The sequence below is a fragment of the Ambystoma mexicanum genome, chromosome 3p (assembly GCF_040938575.1).
Source record: "Ambystoma mexicanum isolate Mex_15411 chromosome 3p, UKY_AmexF1_1, whole genome shotgun sequence".
Taxonomy (NCBI): Eukaryota; Metazoa; Chordata; class Amphibia; order Caudata; family Ambystomatidae; genus Ambystoma; species Ambystoma mexicanum.
The window spans coordinates 719,746,894-719,763,862 of record NC_090925.1 but is presented as its reverse complement, the minus strand read 5'-3'; the positions used below and the strand labels follow the sequence as shown (position 1 = coordinate 719,763,862).

Sequence of the window (16,969 nt, the reverse complement as noted above, 5' to 3'; positions counted from 1 at the left end):
TTCTTGCCGAAAGCAACACCTCCATAACGTCATCAGGGAGGTCCCAATCCTTGTACCTCACCCTTTCAGAAGCCAAGCGTGAAGGTTGAGGGTTTTGATGTCTGGATGGAGAACCTGACCTCCCTTCTGTGAGAGCAGATTCTCTCTGAGTGGAAGTTGAATTGGAGGGCAGATGGACAAGTCTAGAAGGTCCGGGTACCACGTTCTCCTCGCCCAATCCGGGGCACTTAGGATCATGGTTTTCCGGAATCTTCTCAACCTCCTGATCATTTGAGGAATGACAGGGACCGGTGGAAACGCGTACAGGAGCGGAAACTCCCAGTCCACTATGAACTCGTCTCCCAGAGCTCCTCTCGCGGGAAATTCCCTTGAACAGAACAGATCGCACTTCCTGTTGACACTGGTGGCGAACAGATCCACCTGAGGGGTTCCCCAAAGGGCGAAGATCTCTTGAAGGACTTCCTGAGCTAGTTCCCACTCGTGGGAGACTGCTCTGCCTGCTCAGAGCGTCCGCTGTCAAGTTCTTCTCTCCGGCTAGGTGAACTGCCGATAAAGAGATTCCTTCTTGGATTGCCCAAAACCAGAGCTGCATCGCCTCTCTGCACAGAGGTAGTGATCCTACGCCTCCTCTTTTGTTGAGGTAATGCATGGCCACTGTGTTGTCTGTCATTATCAGGACATTCTTTCCTTGTACAGATGGCAGAAAAGCCTTCAGCGCAAGTCTGATGGCCCTCAGCTCTAACAGGTTGAAATGTAGTCTGGACTCCGATGGAGACCAACGACGGCTGATGGTCAAGTCGTTGGCGTGGGCTCCCCACCCCGTGAGTGAGGCATCCGTGACTACTGTTATCTCCGGCCAGGGTTGCCAAAACTGCTCTCCTTTCAGAATGTTCCCCTGACAGGCCCACCACTGAAGGTCTCGAGCCACCCTGTCGGAAACCTAAAGAAGATCTGTCATTCTCCCTGAGAATTGTGACCACTGAGTTCAGTGCCCACAGGAGGGATCTCATTCTCAGGCGAGCCTCTGGCACTAGGAAAATGCAGGATGCCATGAGGCCTAGCAACCTCAAAAAGTCGAAGGCTGGGAGACGTTGGGCATTTTGAAACTTGGGGACCATCTGTAGAATATCTTGAGCCCTCACCTCTGGTGGCGAGGCTTTTCCCAGGGAAGTGTCCAGGATCGCTCCGATGAACTGGAGTCTCTGCGATGGTATCAATTGTGACTTCTTTACATTGAGGGAGAAGCCCAGTCTGTGAAGGGAGTGGCAAACATGATCTAGCTGGATCTGAGCTTGTTCTGAAGATACAGCTCTGATCAACCAATCGTCCAGGTAGGGGTAGACGTGAATCCCTTCCCTCCTTAGACTTGCAGCCACTACCGACATTAACTTGGTGAAGATACTCGGGCGGAGGTCAGCCCAAATGGCAGCACTCGAAATTGATAATGAGAGTTGCCAATTGCGAACCTCAAGTATTTCCTGTGTTTGAGATGGATTGGCACATGGAAATAAGCATCCTGAAGGTCCAGAGATACCAACCAGTCCTGGAACTGAAGGGCCGGAAGGATCTGAGAAAGAGCTACCATCTTGAATTTGTCTTTCCTGAGGAATTTGTTCAATTCTCGATAGTCCAAGATGGGTCTCAGTCCTCCGTCTTTCTTTGGTATGAGAAAGTAAGGGGAGTACCAGCCCTTGTTCCTCTCCGCTACAGGTACCGGTACCGGTTCTATGGCACCTTTCTCTAGCAGGTCTAAAATTTCCTGCAAGAGGAGCGGATCTGGAGCTTTTTGAGAGCTGATCCCCGGTGGATGACTCTGAGGTATGCGTAGGAGAGGCAGGCAGTAACCTTGTACAACTGTCTCCAATGCCCAAGCATCTGACGTGATAGCCTGCCATTCCGTCAGATGTTGAGTTTACCTGCCTCCTACAGGTGTCTTGTGAGGGAAGTCCTCAGAGTGGTTTTGGGGCGGCTGATGCAGATGCCGATGGAAAAGAGGCACCTGCTGTTGCTGCGGCTTTTGAATATCTACCCCGTCCACCTCGGGTAGTTCTTCTTTGTCCCCTTTGAGCCGGTCGTCCTCTACCTCTTCCGAATGCGGAGTAGAAGCGCAAGGACTTGCCTTTCGCAGAGGTTCCTGTGGGACGAAAAGGTGTCTGACGGATTGCAGCGCCTAGGGATTTTGCTGCTGCCTTTGATGTTTGCAGTTTTTCTAAACTGTCATCTGCCTTTTTCCCAAACCAAGAAGAGCCATCAAATGGCATGTTCAAGAGCCTGGCTTGCACATCTGGGGCAAAACCAGACTCTCTCAACCAAGCAAATCTCCTGGTTGTTGTACTTGCCGCCATTGCTCTGCTGATAGGAATCAATGCCCGTCTGGAGGGATTCGCACATAGCGTCTTTACCGTCCTTTATGATATTTAGGAACGCCTCCCTTTCTTCTCCTTCCGGGATGCAGTCAGCCGCTGTAGAAGCACACTCCCAAAGTGTATGGCTAAATCTAGCAAGGGTGCAAATAGCATTAATAAATTTTAACGCCATGCTAAATGCCGAAAAGACTTTTAGCCATAGCATCATATTTTTTATCGTCCCTGTCCTGTGGGACGGTAGGGTAAGCAGTCTTGATGTCAGTAGAAGATGCTGCCTGTACCACCAGACTTTTGGGGATGGGTGTTTGGACAAAAACTCCGGGTCTGCAGAAGATACCCTGTATTTAGTAGACAGTTTTTTATTTACTGCCGGGACGACATCTGGGGTTTCCCAGTTCGTCATGATTTTTCTTTGAAGAGCTTTATGAAAAGGTACTACAGGATCCTCCTGTGGACCTTTATCAAGAATATCCGTGAGGTCATCCTGTATGAAAGCCTGTGAAGGTGTTGACCACCCCATAAATTCTGTGATCCTGGCCATTAAGGCTCTATAAGGGGTTTCAGCATGCTCCCCCGGGTCTGGCCTAGTGAACTCCACCTCTGGGGAAGTGTCTAAACCACTTGCCTCATTTAAGGAATCATGGAGTTCCTTTAATCTGCGTTCCTCTGAGGATAACTCCTCTTGAACTGGGGTTGCAGATCCCTGCAACTCAAATGTCTCTTCTTGGTCAGATAGTTCTCCCTCTTCCATAATTGAGGACATTGTTCTCAATTGGTCTGAACTCACAAAGGGTGTGAAATCCATTTCCAAGGCAGAGGGTGCCAAAATTGTAATCGGCCTCGAAAACGTCGATGTCGTCGACGCCGAAGGCTTCGAACGTGGCGTCGAAAACAAAGGTGGAGGCCTCGAGGTCCTCGATAGAATTGCAATTCTGCTTGAGGATGTCGACAATCTCGACGACATCGTCATCGAAGACCTGGGAATAGCCACTGGGTGCGCCGCAACCGTGACTTTCCTTGGTGTCAACGCCGGTGTTGAGGATGGCGGCGAGTCGACAGACCCGTGTGTCGAAGGTCCCTTTGACAACGGCGTCGAAGACACCGACCTCGGCGTAAACGGAACCTTCATCGACGGCGTCAACGGAACCTACGAAGAAGGATTCGAGGTCTTTGCTTTACTCGAGGGATCGTGACGCGCTCGAGAAGCTTCCTTCGCCGGGTACTGCGACTCACGGTGTTTTGGACCTTCGGGTCTTTCGACCAGAGCATCGCTCTTGGCAGTCTTCGAGGGGGTCGAGGCCGCTTTCTCGAAGACGCTCATCATATTTTTTCGGAATTCCTCCCATTCAGCCCGGGAACTATGTTTCGTGGGGCAAGGCATTCTCTTAGGTGAAACAGAGGAAGAGGACGACAAAGAAGGGGATCTTCGGCGTCTCCTTTTCGAGTGCTTCGATCTCGAGGAGTGATGGGACCCGCTTCGAGAACTGGAGCGCGAATGGTGACGAGGAGACGAATGTCTCGACTTCGTCGAGGAAGAAGAAGCTTTAGAAGTCTTACCTTTTTCCAGCTTCCCCCTACACTCCTTCAAGGCCTTAGCTGTCATGGACATACAGTCCTCGCACTCCGAACAATGGTGTTCAGCTCCCAAACACCACAGAGACACCCTGTGAGGGTCAGTCAGCGACATCTTTTTTCCACAGTCTCGGCATTTTTTAAAGCCAGACCGAGGGGTCGTCGGTTCAGACGAGGAAGCCATCGAGTATGGATCGAATATCTCGAGGAAATTGGACTAATTCTCTACGAAACGGAGCAACGATATTCCGAGGCACTGAGTAAGCGCGGAAAAACAGAACTGAGCAACGGACGCTGCGCGCGGCCTTTATAGGCAGGATGACGTCGACATGGCGGCTGTCGAGGGACATCGACTTGGCGGACGTCGACGCGCAGCGCCCTCTAGAGAGAAAATATTTCCGAGGCCAGCAAAGCTGAAAAGAGATATCCAAGATAAGGAATATGTCGGAGGACACAATCCCTTCGAAAGAGAAAGTTTAAAAGGCAATAAGGGACCTCCCGGTAAACAAAGCTCCCAGCCTAGATGGTTTCACAGCCCCATTCTATAATAAAATATGTGGATATTCTGACCCCGGCCCTAACCAAGCTACTAAACTCATTCAAAGATAGCGGCAACGTTACCCCCCACAATGAATGAAGCGAAGGTCCTAGTTTTCCAATAAACCAGGGAAAAACCCGGTATTACCCAAATTGTTCGTTTACAATTGTTAGAATGAACAATTGACCGAATTTAAAGGGTCATAATTGATATATATATATATATATATATGACAATGCATTACTTACCGTAAAAGCATTTCTGATGGTTGTATCTGCTTAGATTCACATGCTGTGCATAGGTCCGACATCCAGTGGTCACTGCGGAGTATTGCATTTTGTTTTTCGTAGTCGAAAAGGGGACGTCGACAAGGCGTGTCTGTAACACTATCCCTATAGTGACGTGCGTTGTACCCACAATCCCTCACGCGTCGAGGTCCCTCTGTTTGTATTTTTCTGCCCTGAGGGAGCCTTATAGACGTGAGTGAGTACAGAAAAGAGAGATATAAAAGGAAGTCTATGTTCCTTCCATCCGAGCGGGGAGGAAGGGTGGGCACATGTGAATCTAAGCAGATACAACCATCAGAAATGCTTTTACGGTAAGTAATGCATTGTCTTCTGATGTTTGTTAATCTGCTTAGAATCACATGCTGTGCATAGACTAGCGAGCAGTTGGCGGTGGGTTATGAGAAGGAACAGTAGAGAAAAGATGTCTTAATACTGCCTGTCCCACCTGGGAGTCAGATCTAGAGTGTGCATCTAGACAGTAGTGTTTTGTAAAGGTGTGCACAGAACTCCAGGTAGCCGCTTTGCAGATGGACTCAAGGGGAACATTTGCAATGAATGCTATGGAAGCCCCAGTGCCTCGAGTGGAATGTGCTCTTGGCTTGAAGGGTAGTTCTCTCTTAGCAAGAGTGTAACAGAGAGTGATGCATTGAACAATCCATCTAGATATAGTGGATTTTGAGACCGCATCTCCTTCTCTTCCTGCTGCCACCGAGACAAAGAACTGATTAGTCTTTGTCAGTGGTCTGGTTCTTTCCATGTAGAACATGACAGCTCTGCGTACATCTAGTGTATGCAGACTTTTTTCTCCCGAGCTGGAAGGGTTTTGAAAGAACGTTGGTAGTTCTATAGTTTGGTTTACATGAAATTTCGAGATGAATTTAGGTGCAAACCTTGGGTGTGTGCGTAGAACCACCTTATCTTTGTGAACTGTTACGAAGGGGTCTAGTACAGAAAGAGCCTGTAGTTCACTTACTCTCCTAATGGAGGTGATAGCTATTAGGAAAGCAGTCTTAAGGGTGATATCTTTAAGAGTTGCCTTGTGCATGGGTTCGAAGGGAGGGCCCATGAGTCTGGAAAGTACCACATTTAAGTCCCATCCGGGAGCTGGGTTAGCTATCGGAGGGTGTATCCTCTTTACCCCCTCCATGAAGGCTTTGATAACTGGTATCTTCCACCACGACACTTTAAGTTGGGAAGTGGTGTATGCAGAAAGTGCTGCTAGGTGGACTTTAATGGAATTGAACACTAAACCTGAATCCAGTAAATGGGTCAAGTATAGAATAATGTCAGTAGGAGAGCAGTCAACTGGGTTGATGCTAGTACCTCTACAAAAGATAACAAATCTTTTCCATTTGCTAGAATAGCAGTGTCGAGTATTAGGTTTTCTGGCTTCCCTGAGGATGTCCATACATCTCTGTGGGAGTTGTAAATGTCCAAATTCTATGATCTCAGGAGCCAGGCTGCTAAGTTCATGGTCTGAGGGCATGGATGCAGTGTCCTGCCCTTGTCTTGTGACAGCATGTTGTACGGGCAGGGAAGTTTCATTGGGGGAGATAGGGACATCTCCATCAAGTGAGCGAACCATGGCTGCCGGGCCCACATTGGGGCCACTAGTATCATGGTAACCTGCTCCTGGTGCATCTTGTGCACCACTTTGTTGAGAAGGGGAGTCGGGGGGAAAGGCGTAAACAAATTTCCCTGACTATTGAATCGACAGACCGTTCCCCTTGGACTGGTTCTGGGGGTACCTGGAGGCGTAACTTTGGCATTGTGAGTTCTCCAGGGTTGCGAACAGGTCTATTTCCGGGAATCCCCATTGCGTGAAGACGTCTAAGACGATGTCTTCGTGCAATTGCCATTCGTACTCTTCGGGCAGGGGGAAGTCTCTGCTGAGTTTGTCTGCTAGCAGATTGAGTTCCCCTGCTACATGTTGTGATAGTAGGAACATGTTGTGTTTGAGAGCCCACTTCCATATATTCTGGGACAGCTTGGACAGTCCTGGAGAGTGAGTGCCCCCTTGCTTGTTGAGGTAGTACATGGCTGTGGTGCTGTCTGTGAGGACCATCACTGTCTTTCCTTGTAAGTGTTCCTGAAAGGCTTTCAGTGCTTTGAACACCGCTAGTAGTTCCAGCAGGTTTATATGCTTGGATGCTAAACTCGAAGTCCACACTCCGTGTGCCGTCTGATGGGATAGGTGAGCCCCCCATCCTGTAAGGGATGCGTCTGTGGTTAGAGTGGCTTCCACTGCGGGTGTGGCAAAAGTTTTCCCTAATAACAGGTTTTCTTTTGTCCACCACCGTAGCGAGAGAACCAAGGCCTGCGAGACCACCACTAGATCGTCCCATTGTCCGCTGGCCTGACACCACTGGCTGTAGAGCCACTCTTGCATTGGGCGCAGGCGCGCGTAAGGTACCAAATAAATACATGACGCCATCATCCCTAGCAAGCGCATTGCTTTGCGTACCGTCACCTCTCGGCCTGCTACATAATGGGGAATTTGAAACAGCATGTTTTGGACCCTCTCGTTGGAGGGGAATACGAGGCCGTCCTTTGTTCGAATTAGAGCCCCTAGGAATTGTTTGGTTTAGCTGGGGTCTAAGCTGGACTTCTTTTCGTTGATGGAGAAGCCCAGTTGGGACAAAAGGTCTACGGTCTTTTGGGTATTGGAGAAGCATGTTTCGTAAGAATCCCCTGTTATGAGCCAGTCGTCGAGGTAAGGGTATACTGGGATGGATAATCTGCGCAAGTGGGCTGCTGCCACTGCCAGTACTTTCGTGAATACCCTTGGTGCAGATGCTATCCCGAAGGGTAGTACTCTGAACTGGTAGTGTTTGTCCTCTATTTTGAACCTGAGGTATTTTCTGTGCGATGTCAACATTAAAATATGAAAGTATGCATCTTTCATGTCCAGTGTTGTCATGTAATCCCCTTGTGATAACAGTGGGATTACCTCCTGTAAGGTCACCATACGAAACATTTGGGGTTTGACAAATATGTTCGCTGGGCGCAGATCTAATACAGGGCGCATGGTTAAATCCTTTTTGGGTACAAGGAAGTACACTGAATAAATACCTTCTGTTACCTGTGATAGGGGGACGGGCTCTATAGCTTCTTTCTTCAGTAGTTCTTCCACCTCTTGAAGAAGAATGGAGAGGTGTTGCGGTGTCATGCGCCGGTTCCGTGGGGGTTTGTACTTCGGGGAACCGTTGAACTCGATGCAGTATCCGTGGGCTATGGTGGATAATACCCAACGGTCTGACGTGATTCCCTCCCATGCTGAAAGGAACGATGTTAGCCGGCCCCCGACCGGTGATGCATGGGAGGGGACCCGAATTTTCGGGTCATTTGCTGGTATTGGGCGTGGAACCTCTGGGGCTGGAGCCACGACCTCTTCCTTTGCCACGGCGTTGGCCTCTTTGACTGAACTGGGTGTTACCCTGGTTAGTGGGCCAGTTGGAGCCAGAGTAATATTGTTGTTGTTGGTTCTGCTGCTGTCTTTGGCCACGAAAGGAGCGTTTATTACCATAGCCTCGCCTGTTAGGGGGCCTAGAAATTTGATCCAGAGTCTTGATGGTATCAAACTCTTTTTTAGCATGTTCTAGGGCCTCATCTACTGCTTTCCCAAACAGATGCGTCTGTTCAATGGGTTTATTTATGAGGGAGGCTTGGGTTTCGGGCTTAAAACCTGAATTGCGCAGCCAAACGTGGCGCTTGAGAAGTATTCCCTGCACTAGGGAGCGGCCAGCCGTCTCAGCGGCATCTAGGGAGTTTTTAACGATGCCCTGGTTTACCAGTGTGCCCTCTGATATTATAGCTAGCAGGCTAGAACGCAGAGGTTCAGGTGCTTCCTCTGCTTCGCTGCGCAGCTTGTTCCACTGTGCATCTGCGTAGCTAGCTAAAAGTGAGTTGTTATTAGCAATTCTAGTAGAGAAGGCGGCGGAGGTCGTGATTCTCTTCCCCAGTGCGTAGAGTTTTTTGCCTTCTTTGTCTGCAGGTGCTTCACTAGTGGATAGTGGCACCCCTGCTCTTTTTCTTGTGTTGGTAACCACAAGGGAGTCCGGAATAGAGTGTCCTCTGATGTATAAAGGGTCAGAGGATGAAGGGCTGAAGAGCTTTTCTATTCTAGGGTTGACCCCTCTTACTAAAGCTGGGTTAGTAAGGGAAGGAGAAATTCTTCTTTTAATAGAAGCCAGGAGTGGAATAGATTGGCTAACAGTGGCTTTTTCTTTGATGACTTTTTCTACAAAGTCAATGTCTGGAAGCGTTTCCCCTGTATCAATCTCAAAATGCGCTGCTGCCTTGCGCAATAGTGCATTGAGGGAAGGTTGGTCATCTATGGGAGAGGAGTTCCCATGTGAATCCTTGAGAGGAGACGGGAGAAAGGCCTCAGGGTCTGAATGTACTGATGGGGATTGCCAAGGCTGCACTGACGGTGAATGCCAGGGCTGCGAGGTAGCTGTATCCTCTTCAAACCCTGTAGCAGTGGTGTAAGGATCTTTTTCGAACCCCTCTTCCTCAAGTTCTACCTCTTCTTCTCCACCCAAACACTCATCTTCTTGGAGGTATTGCTCCTCCTCAGTGAGGTCAACCAGCCTAGGAATCTTGACTCTAGGGTCATCCTGTGGCCATTCTCTTTGTCTTTTGTGAGTGGGTGGGTCTTGGTTTCCTAGAAACCTTTCCATTTTCTCCATGCAAGAATGGAGTCTTTCAATGGTCTCATGGGGTACCCCTGAATAGTCTAGAGGGGGGAAATTAGTGTTTTCGCCTTCGAATCGTTTCGAACGCTCCCACAACGTCGACGAGAGGTTCCCGTCTCCTTCTGAAAAGCCTTCAGGTAGTTCGGAAGCGTCCTTTGGAGAAAGGGGCAGTTCCTGGCTACTTTTGTGTTTTTTCGACGCGGTATTCGACGTTTGTTTCGTCGTCCGCGTACGTTTGTCCTCGGCGACAATTCTCGCTAGGCTCTCGGCCACGATTTTGTCCGTCGAGGGCTCTGGTGTCGACGTTGTGTGCGTTGCGCGTTGTACCTCGACGGTCGCTCTATGGAGCGTTGCGTCGGATGTTTTTGGGGTAGCGCCCGTGTTAGATGGAAGCCCAATCGCTGGTCGCGGCTGCGTTTGCGGGTGGGGCTTGTGACCTTTACGGTCTGCGGTAGACGCCGGAGTGCCCTGCGTCCCCTTTGGCGCTGATGGATCCTTCGTTCTCGACGAAGAAGAGCCGTGGGTAGTGTGTTTAGCCTTATGGCGTTTGTGTGCGTCCTTGTCGCCGGGGTGTTCATCCCCATAAGCAGGGCGTGAGCCGAGCCCGTCGGGGCCGGGGACGGACGACGAGGAGCGGGAGCGCTCCTTCTGGGGGTTCATGACTTCCGTAACGGACGTCGAGTTATCGCACTCCTCGTCACTTTCAGTAACAGCGGTAGCGGGTGAGGAAACTGACTTCAACATCGCGTAGTCCGCCCACCTCTTAACCCTACGTTCTTTAAGAGTCCTGGGTTTTAAGAGCTTGCAGGCTGCGCAGCTGTTCTCTATGTGATCGAGGGGTAAGCAACGATTACAGAGCTTGTGCTTATCTTTCCAAGTATATTTGCCCCTGCAGCGTGGGCAAAACTTAAATGGTGTCCTCTCCATAGCTGAGGCAATGATAGCTGGCGATAACAACCCCAAGGGAAAGAAAAGGGAGAAAGAAAGACATTCTCAAAGAGAAGAGACAAAGTTCTAACCCCCACTCTCCCTACTGTAAGTTGGCCGTCGAGGCCAGGCCACGTGTTCGGCAGCGCCGAAGGATCTCCTCCGCTCTTCCTCTCCGTCGAAAATCAGTTCGGCGGAGAAACAGCTTCACAGCTAACGTCGAGGGGGAGGGATCGTTATCAGTATATTAAGTTATGACAAAAGGACCGAGGTCCGTGGTAAGTATAGCAATGTCTCTCTAGGAGCTCCGCGAAAGGCGACCAGAAACTGGGCGGAAAAAAACAATCTGAGGGACCTCGACGCGTGAGGGATTGTGGGTACAACGCACGTCACTATAGGGATAGTGTTAGACACGCCTTGTCGACGTCCCCTTTTCGACTACGAAAAACAAAATGCAATACTCCGCAGTGACCACTGGATGTCGGACCTATGCACAGCATGTGATTCTAAGCAGATTAACAAACATCAGAAATATATATATATAATAGGGGGTTTGGCGTTGGGTGAGGGTTGTGGGGGGGTTTCCCCCCACATATATGTTACAATTGACCTTCACAATTGGGTAAATTGTGAAAAGGTCAAATGTAATTCGAACAGTTGTAAAACGAACAATTTGTATACAACCAAAAACCTGTCATCACCAGCATCACATAGACCAATTTCCCTAATACATTTAGATGCAAAAATGTACACAAAAATACTAGCAGCGAGAATATCCCCTCTTCTCCCAAGCCTGATTAATCTGGACCAATCAGTCTTCATCCTGGGAAGGCAAACCCATGACAACCTGAGAAGGCTCATCCACATAGTGGAGAAAATAGGCATTACACAAACCCCGGCGGTGCTTCTCGCAGTAGACGAAGAGAAAGCTTTCGACCGGGTAGAATGGTCCATGCTATTTAAAACCCTGGAAGTTATGGGCTTTGGGGAACAATTCATCGCAAGGCTAAGAGCGAACTACAACTCCCCATCGAGTAGAGTGGCCCATCAATGGAGAGGTAACAGAGGGTAATAATATCAAGAGGTACGAAGCAAGGCTGCCCGCTGTCCCCGCTATTATATGCCATCTTTCTGGAACCCCTACTAATAAAATTAAGGGAGGCAAAGCACGTCAAAGGGATAGACATGGCAGGAACACAACATAAAGTGATAGCATACGCAGATGACATGTTAATTGCACTAGAGGACCAGGGCCGAACTTTAGCGTCAGTGATGGGGGAGCTGGAAGTCTTTGGGGCAATCTCTGGCCTAAAAATCAACAGGAATAAATCAGAAATATTAATCTTGGTGGGGGGCCGGGTAGAATAGAAAGGGAGGCAAAAGGCTTGGACCTTAAGATATCAAAGGAAGATATAAAATATCTGGGCATTACATTAACCCACAAGATAGGACAACTGTATGGGGAAAACTATCCGCAGCTCATGGCAGGCCTACGTAGAGACCTGGAAAGATGGAATCCTCTGATGATTTCTTGGTGGGGCAGAATTCAAGCGGTCAAGATGTCCATCCTCCCAAAGATTCTGTACTATTTTCAAGCGCTTCCGGTGGGGATCCCTAGAACTTTCTTTAAAGACCTTCGTGTGGAAAGGGAATACCCCGAGACTGGCGAGGGTGACCCTAACCGCACCAACCAAGGAGGGGGGCCTGGCGCTTCCCCACTTCCAAAAATACTATCAAGCGGCCCAGTTAAAGGTGCTCAGGGAGTGGTTGGGCGAAAACCTGCAACAGATCTGGCGAAGCAAGATAAGGCAGTAGCAAGGACCCCGTTGGTAGAATTACTCTGGAAACAGAAACAATACAGACACCCCAACCTGGGGATCAGAGAAATTTTGAAGACAACAATGGGGGCATGGGACACCCAAACACTAAAAGGCATACTGACCACCACACTAGGCCCTTTCACACCCATTTTGTGGAATCTGCAGTTCCCACTGGGCATGGAACAAGGGGCCTACGAAAGCTGAGAAGAGGCGGGAATAACGAAAATTGGCCAAATGTTCTTGGACGGTGAAGTCCGAACTTACGAATCATGCTACCCACGCACATCATTACGTAAACGGGATAAATTTAGATACAAACAACTTAAACACTGGTTAAAAACACTGGAAATCGCTAAGGCCGCAACGAGAACCCTCACTCCCTTTGAGAAATATGTCATTTCCAACACAGGAGAAAGGAAATGGGTCTCCACTCTGTACTTCTTCATAAACTCCCATGAGGAAGAGATCAAGTGGTTTTACATGATCAAATGGAATAGAACACTGGGGGAGGAACCTCTGAAAGAACAATGGGTAGACCTTTGGACAATGATCCCAAAGATGACGAGATCTGCGCAGGCAAGAGAAATGTGGATCAAAATAGTAACACAATGGCACTTCACACCTGAAAGACTGTATACCATGTTCCCCAATTCGACAAACCAATGTTGGAGGGAATGCGGAGAGGTGAGAACGTGGAAACATACATGGTGGGATTGCAAAGGGATTGCGCCATTTTGGGAAGAAGTGAAGGGAGAGATGGGGAAAATGTTTCCAGATGTGGGACAAATGGGGGAGGGAGTATGGTTGTGCGGATTGAGAGATGAAACCGCAAGGAAATACAAAAAAAACCAATGAAGAGCCTTTATGGGACTTCTTATAGCGGCCTGGTCAACAATAGCCCAGAGTTGGAAAAAGAAAGACACTCCACTGACTTTCACGTGGCTACAAAAAGCGTGGACGTATATGGCTATGGAGAAAGTCACTCACACAGTACAAGGAACGAGGGATAAGTCCACAGAGGAATGGGGAGGAGTCCTGGAGTATCTCCAGTCGGACTATATGAAACAATGGTGCCCACACAACATTAAAGTAACAGACGTATTTGGTGCATAATGCAATCCCAGAATGACGGTAACCTGTGCCCCGAAAGGAGGGAGGGGGGGGGGGGGGGGGGGGGCCGTTGTACTGTTTAATGTTGGTTGATATGTGAAATCCAATAAAGATATGTTTAAAAAAAATACACTCACTATTTCTAAATCAGCAAGTACCCATTTAGGATGGCCCACAGCCACTATCTACACCCTCAGGGGACTTCAATAGTTACGGTGTTGGGGACATTAATATATCACTGTTGCATTTAGAATCAGTCTTGGAATATGTCAAAGGAAAAGGATTATTAGAACAGAACAAGAGATCACACAAATATTCTAAAGCAGGTAAGTACTTTTGGTAACCCCAATGCAAAGTTAGTTAACCACCTAAGCAGAGGAGAAACTAGTCATTCAGGGAGCCAGGCGAGCCAATGTTAAGTTAGGAAAAGTCAAGGTGAACTGAAGCACTTCTTGCAGGCAAGTAAAAGTCTTGCACAATGTTTGTAGAATAAGAAGAAATTCAAAGTAGGGCCACAAACGGATTAGGCTTGTGAGGTAACGATGCTGTTGGCAACTCTACAGGGGCAACCGAGACAAGTCTCCAATGAAGACAAGCAAGGTGGCACAACGAGAGGCAAGTTCTCTCGGGCTTTACAGTACCTTTAGGTTGAAGTGCAGCAGTTGACTTCTGTTCTGGGGCAGCTCTGCAGACCCTGCTGTTCCTGGAACTCAGTCGTGGGGACAAGAGGGAGGACTTCTAGGGGCTCCTTCACTATAATTGGATGGTCACCGCTCGCAACCGGCAATTTTCAAATAATTGGCACTTCGGTGTTTCAGCTTCTCAGGTCTACCGCAAAGAGCAACAACGCAGTTCCTGGCTGTCGAGATGGGCTTTTCTTGCATCTGGGGTCCCACACACTGTTGAGGGGGCTCTTACAGTCCTGCTTTCTAGGAGCCAGCAGATCTTCCTGGAGCTCTTGGCCAGCTTAAAAGCAACGCACACAATCTTGTGTTCGTCTTCCTGGCTATTCAGCTCCAGCAGCCACTGCAGTGGAATTTCAACCAGCTCCGAGAGGATGTCCAGGTGGATTACTTTGGAGTTGATTGGTCCCACTCACTCAAAGGAAATCGTTGTGCTTGCAGGGGCTTCTCGATCGATACAAATGTGTAGTTTCAGCACAGCAGCAGGGCTTGACTGAGCAAACCAAAGGTCCAGGAGTTGCAGCAGGGATCCTCTTCAAGTTCTTCGGATTCCTTCGTCCAGTGGTCGACTCTGCCTTCCAAGCCAAAAAGTCTCACTTTTTATGCAGGTTTCTCCCATTCATTCCAGCGTAGCCGTCAGTCAGCCAGCAGGGTGGCGGTACTTGCCAGACAGCCATCCGGCCAATCACCTAAGAGTGTATTCCTATCACCTAGGAGATTAAGCACAGGGAGTTTCAGGCACCTCCCTCACCTCCTTCCCCTGCCAGACACCCTGGAGCTAGAAGCGTGCTTCACTCGTGAACCCCGCCAAAGGCAAAATGAACTAAGGGACCAAACCTGGTTTGGCGCGCAGAGTAAATCTAAAGAAGGAACTTTCCACAAAGAAAATGGGAAAAATGAAGACCAGGACCATTTTGACAAAAATGGCACCATTGGGTGCTTTACTGCAGCTGCAAACGCAGCCCGCAGTAAATGCACACCACGGTAGTTAAAAGTAAACCACTGCCACCAGCCATTCAGTGAGGAAAGGGTAACAAAATTGTTACATGAGAAGCTAGACAAAGGGGATACTAAGTAACCCCGCCAGCATTATAAGATAGTGTGTGCTGGGTCTAGAAGGTTACAAGTGTAAGCAGGGTCAATTTCACTTCAATGCTCTTGGAAACAGTTTATCCGATGGAGACCAACGACCGCTGATTGTCAGATGGTTGGCATGGGCTCCCCACCCCGTGAGTGAGGCGTCCGTCACTACTGTGATCTCTGGCCATGGTTGCCAAAAAGGTTCCCCCTTCAGAACATTTTCCTCGCGGGCACACCACAGAAGATCCTGTGAGACCCTGCTTGGAATCTGAAGTTGGTCTGACATCTTTGCTGAGAATTGGGACCATCAAGTTCTAAGAGGCCATTGAAGGGATCTCATTCTCAGGCGGGCCTCTGGAACCAGAGAAATGCAGTATGCCATGAGGATGAGCAACCTCAGAAAATCAAAGGCCGGTAGACTGTGGGCATTCTGAAATTTGGTCACCATCTGAAGAAAGTTTTGAGCCCTCATCTCGGGTGGCAAGCTCTTTCACAAGGATGTATCTAGTGCATCACAATGTACTGGAGCTTTTGGGAAGGTGTCATATGGGACTTCTTGTAATTGAGGGAGAAGACCAGTCTGTGGAGAGAGTGGCAGATGACGTTGAGATGATGCAGGACTTGTTAGGGAGAACGCGCCCTGATCAGCCAATCATCCAGAAAGGGGTAAACGTGAAACTCCCCTCTCCTGAGGCTTGCTGCCACTACCACCATCAGTTTGGTGAATACCCTAGGCGGAGGTCAGCCCGAATGGCAGAACTCTAAACTGAAAATGAGAACCGCCAACCTAAGGTATTTTCGGTGCTCGAGATGGATTGGCACATGAAAATAAGCATCCTGACGGTCCAATGACACCAACCAATCCTGTAAGTCAAGGGCCTGAAGGATCTGAGAAAATGTGACCAGCTTGAATGTGTCCTTCCTGAGGAACTTATTCAGGTACCTTAAGTCCAAGATGGGTCTCAGTCCTCCATCCTTTTTGGGAATCAAAAAGGATATGGGGAGTACCATCCCTTGTTCCTCTCCACTGCAGGTACTGGTTCTATAGCATCTTTCTCTGGCAGGGTTAAAATCTCCTGCACAACGAGCAGATCCGGAATCCACAGAGTGGTTCCCCAGTGGATTGTTCTGAGGTCTTCTTACAAAAAGGAAGGCAATAACCATGGGCTATGGTTTCCAAAGCCCAAGTATCCGAAGTAATGTCTCGCCATTCTTGCAGATGCTGAGACAGTCTGCCCTCCACTGGTGAACAGTGGCACAAGACGAGAGTGATTTTATGGCAGCTGTTGCAGAGGCCAATGGCAAGGAGACTGCTGCTTGAGCTGGCTTTGTACCTCTATTTCGTCCACCACGAGGAAACCTTTGGCCCCTTTGACCGGCCATTTCGCTCGCCCTTCCAACTGAGTATTAGTGAAAAGATCTACCCCCTCCACTATTGCCCACTAGGATGAAAAGGCTGAGGTTGCCTAATAGCAGCGCCTAAAGATTGGGCTGCCGCCTTTGAAGTCTGCAACTTTCTGAATTCCAGTTCTGGGGAGGTGTCAATCGCATTTGCTGTTTGCAAGTTATATCAATCTTGCATTCTGCTCTCCTCATAGATAAAGCTCTCTGGTACATTGGGTGTACCGTATTGTAACCCAAATAGTGTTTCCTCATTATCGGAATGTTCCTACTCTTCAAAAATAGAAGTCAGGGATTTGAAAAAAAATCCTTTTTCGGGGGAGGAGCATAAACCTTGTCTGGTTTAGAAACCAGAGGCTTCGACGTTGTCGAAATCGTCGAAGTTTTCTTGGTCAAAGTCGATGCATGAGGACCACTAGGCGCTGACGGCGCGGCTGGCAAACGTGGAGCAGCCGGCATCGAAGACTTCGGCACCTATGTCTACGGCG

General features: G+C 48.9%; 1 protein-coding gene across 1 annotated transcript in view; it reads right to left on the bottom strand.

Annotated features, from left to right (window-relative positions):
* KDM3B (lysine demethylase 3B) overlaps positions 1–16,969 on the bottom strand; it is a 2,029,046-nt gene that overhangs the window by 1,319,846 nt on the left and 692,231 nt on the right. The window lies entirely within an intron of this gene.